A 3,403-nucleotide genomic window follows, 5' to 3' on the forward strand; every position below is an offset into this window, starting at 1 on the left:
TTTTTATTCACAAAAATGTAAAAAAATAAATAAATAAACAATACAAAATTAGAATAAAGTGTGCTCGCTACGCGTTTCGGCAAATTCTGCCTTCATCAGGCTCTATGCACACCACAACAGCTACAACTTGGCTGGACAGGCGTAAAAGTGAAGTGAGAGACAAAAGGTGGCTGTTTTATTCACACTGTCTTACCAAGGAGCACGCGTCGGCCTCATGGGCCCTGCGTGTCCTGAGCCATGGGCCCTGTGCGTTCTAAGCCCCTCCCCTGCATGCATACTGCTAACCAGGCAAAAAGACACGTGAAACAAAACCTTTTCCTTCCAACCATGTTATTGCTTTATGTTTAAGATTATTTAAATGTCTAATAACTGATTAAGGGTTGGGATTAGGGTTCAGATTAAACTAAAGGTTAGGGTTAGAAACAGGACCAGGGGTTAAAGTAATAATAATAATCATCATAAAACAGTAATAAGAACCATAAGAACAATAGCCATAATAACAGTGTGACCAATGGGGATTTGGTTCGGGGGGCGTGATACAATATATAAGGAGAGCAGGTGTGTGTGTGGGATGTAACACTTGGCCGTTTCCGGTTTTGCGGTGTGTCGTGGAGTTGCTGTCTCTGGTATGTGTTTGTTCTCACATTCATGTTTAGTGTGTTTAATGTTTCACCTGTTTCTTCCTTTGTGTATGTCACATTATTGTATGTCATCATCTTTTGGTTGCAGTGCCGCTGCTTTGGTTTGACAATATAAAAATAAAAGGGCTTGAACCTTTCTATTGTCTTCGCTCTTGTTTCTGCCGTCGTGGCACGCACCTGCGGAGGAACCGGCTACATTTGGCGCTGTGAGCAGGATCGTTGCGTTACGGAGTGGAGGCGGCCGGAGTCTGACACGTAAACCAAAGCAGCGGCTGGATCAGGTGTTCGGTGGCTGACGTCATCACGGGATTCCGGGGATTCCCTTTGCCGCTGTCGTCATGGAGGAGCTGCGAGCGGAGCTGCAGGCAGTGTTGCCAGATTGGGCGGGTTTCCGCCCAATTGGGCTTCTTTTGGTTATGTTGGGCGGGTAAAATTGGCATTGGGCGGGTCTATAAAATTTGGGCTGCTTTTCAAAATATTTAGCGGTTTTATTGTCATTATTATTATTTTTCTTATTATTTAAAATATTAAGTAAAAGTATACTAATTAATATATAGCCTAGCTGCCAGTTGTGGTCCAGCAACTGGCAGTGGCAGAAAGAGGGGGGCGCCATCAAAAGCCATCTAGAGTACACGATACGAGAAACCTATAACTGGATTTTCTGTACTTATTTTATAAAAAAAATTATTATAACAGACTTATTATATAATAATTTATTATTATTGCGTCATTTTTTATTAGGCTACGGCTATACTTTTACGTTCAACATTAGGTTTTTGCTAGGTTGAGATTTGGGCTTGTTTTTATTGAGGTGGGCGGGTTTTACGATGAGTTTGGGCTGGAAACTGTCGCTCAGATCTGGCAACACTGGCTGCAGGCCTTGAAAGACCGGATAGCTGTGGACAAAGCGACCATGGACGCCTTGCGGAACATGAATGACGCGTTGACTGAGAAGCTGCGGGAGCAGGAAGCTTCACCCGCTGGGTCTGGTTCGGCGGCGGCGTCCCAATTGGACGGAGCAGCAGGTGGTTCGTCATCAACTGGGCCGAAGGACTGTGTCATTTACCTCCCTAAGGAGAAGAAATGCCGCACTTTTTCCGGGGGTTCGTGTGCGGACTTTTATGAATGGCTGGATGAGATTAACTCGGTGTTAAGTTTCCGTCATTTTCAGCAGAGCGAGAAGGCAATGTATATATATGACCATCTTGGGGGCGAGGCCAAGCAGGAAATAAAATACCGGTCTTCTGCAGAAAGGGCCGACCCGGATTGTGTGCTGGCGATACTAAAAGAAATTTATGGACAGCCTTCTTCGTTGACTCGCCTGCAGAAACTTTTCTTTGATAGAAAACAACGTGACGGGGAAACGATCCGTGAGTACTCACACGCGCTCATGGCAATCATTGATGAAATCAACCGCTGTGAAGTAAATTACACTTGGTGTAGTGATTTTGCCTTGCGGGATCAGTTTGCTGAGAATGTGCGGGATTCGGTTCTGAGACGGGAGTTAAAGCGCATCATCCGCCAGGATTCTGCCATCTCGTTTTTCAACCTACGAAAGGAAGCTTTGCTGTGGGAGGATGGGGACGCGACTGCGTCTTACAGCCGACGTAGAGCTGATGTGTGTCAGGTTGAGGGGGAAAAGGAGGTCCAGAATGTAAACGTGGTTACAGCTAAGCCGGTTGTGGATCCAAATGCAGAAATGATCAGCCTTATGAAGCAGCAACAGCAACAAATTACTGACTTGGCTAAGAAGGTGTCAGATTTGTCAGTAGAGATCGGACAGACAGCTGGTCGGGGGGTCCAACCACGGTTCGACTCGGAAGGTAAACCCATCTGCTTTAGGTGTCAGAGGGCGGGGCATATTGCTCGTCAGTGTAGATGGGCAGCACCGGGAAATAAGACCGTTTTTGCATCACGTAACGCTTCTGGTCGTGGAAACTCGGGCATTGTTGGCGAGCAACAGGGAAACTCTCTGCCCCTGTGGTGATGAGCCCAACTACAGGAGGGGATGTGATGGGCTCTGAAGCAAAGAAATCTGACACACTCGAGGTTGAATGTTTAATTGGAGTTTGTCCCACTGTCGATGTTTTCATTGGTGATGTACAGGTGAAATGTCTTTTGGACACGGGTTCAAATGTGTCAACAGTCACTGAGTCATTTTTCAATAAACATTTCCGTCCGTCTTTGAAAAATTGTGAATGGCTTTCACTCTCTGCCGCAAATGGTTTAAGTATACCTTATTTGGGCTATTTTGAAAGAGATGTTCATGCATTTGGTGTCACCATAAAAGGTAGAGGGATCCTTGTGGTCAAAGATCCAGAGACAAACCTTATGAGGCAACGTAAAAACACTGTCCCCTGCATTTTGGGGATGAACGTGATTAAGTGTTTTTATGAGAGTGAAGGCCATGGTTATGAAACGCGCAGTCATTCAGTCCCTGATGCATGGCAAAATGCCTTCAGAGTTTGCCAGTCTCACCAGGTTGGTTCAACGAACACTTATGTTTACTCCACTGTTCCTTTTACTTGTCCAGCTGGTGTACTGTGTTTTGTTCCAGCAACTTTACAATTTGGCCACTCCTCCTCAAATGCTTTTGCTCTTGTGGAGGCACTTAGCGCGGAAGAAGGGGGATTGCCAGGGGAACTGCTTGTTTCCAAGGCTTTAGTCCCTATAGACCATGGCCATGTGGCCATCCCAGTGCTTAATGTTGGATGTTCAGATGTGGAGCTTCGGCCGCAAAGCCGACTATGCTCATTACATTG

At 45.8% G+C, this 3,403-nt stretch overlaps 1 long non-coding RNA gene across 1 annotated transcript; it reads left to right on the forward strand.

Moving 5' to 3' along the window:
• The first annotated feature begins 500 nt into the window (after positions 1–500).
• Positions 501–779, forward strand: LOC144996450 (uncharacterized). The gene is made up of 2 exons (XR_013659393.1): positions 501–626; positions 730–779. It is a non-coding gene; the product is annotated as an uncharacterized LOC144996450 (long non-coding RNA).
• The last annotated feature ends 2,624 nt before the right edge of the window (positions 780–3,403 follow it).

The sequence above is a fragment of the Oryzias latipes genome, chromosome 12 (assembly GCF_053564925.1).
Source record: "Oryzias latipes strain Hd-rR chromosome 12, Olatipes_Hd-rR_3.1".
Lineage (NCBI taxonomy): Eukaryota > Metazoa > Chordata > Actinopteri > Beloniformes > Adrianichthyidae > Oryzias > Oryzias latipes.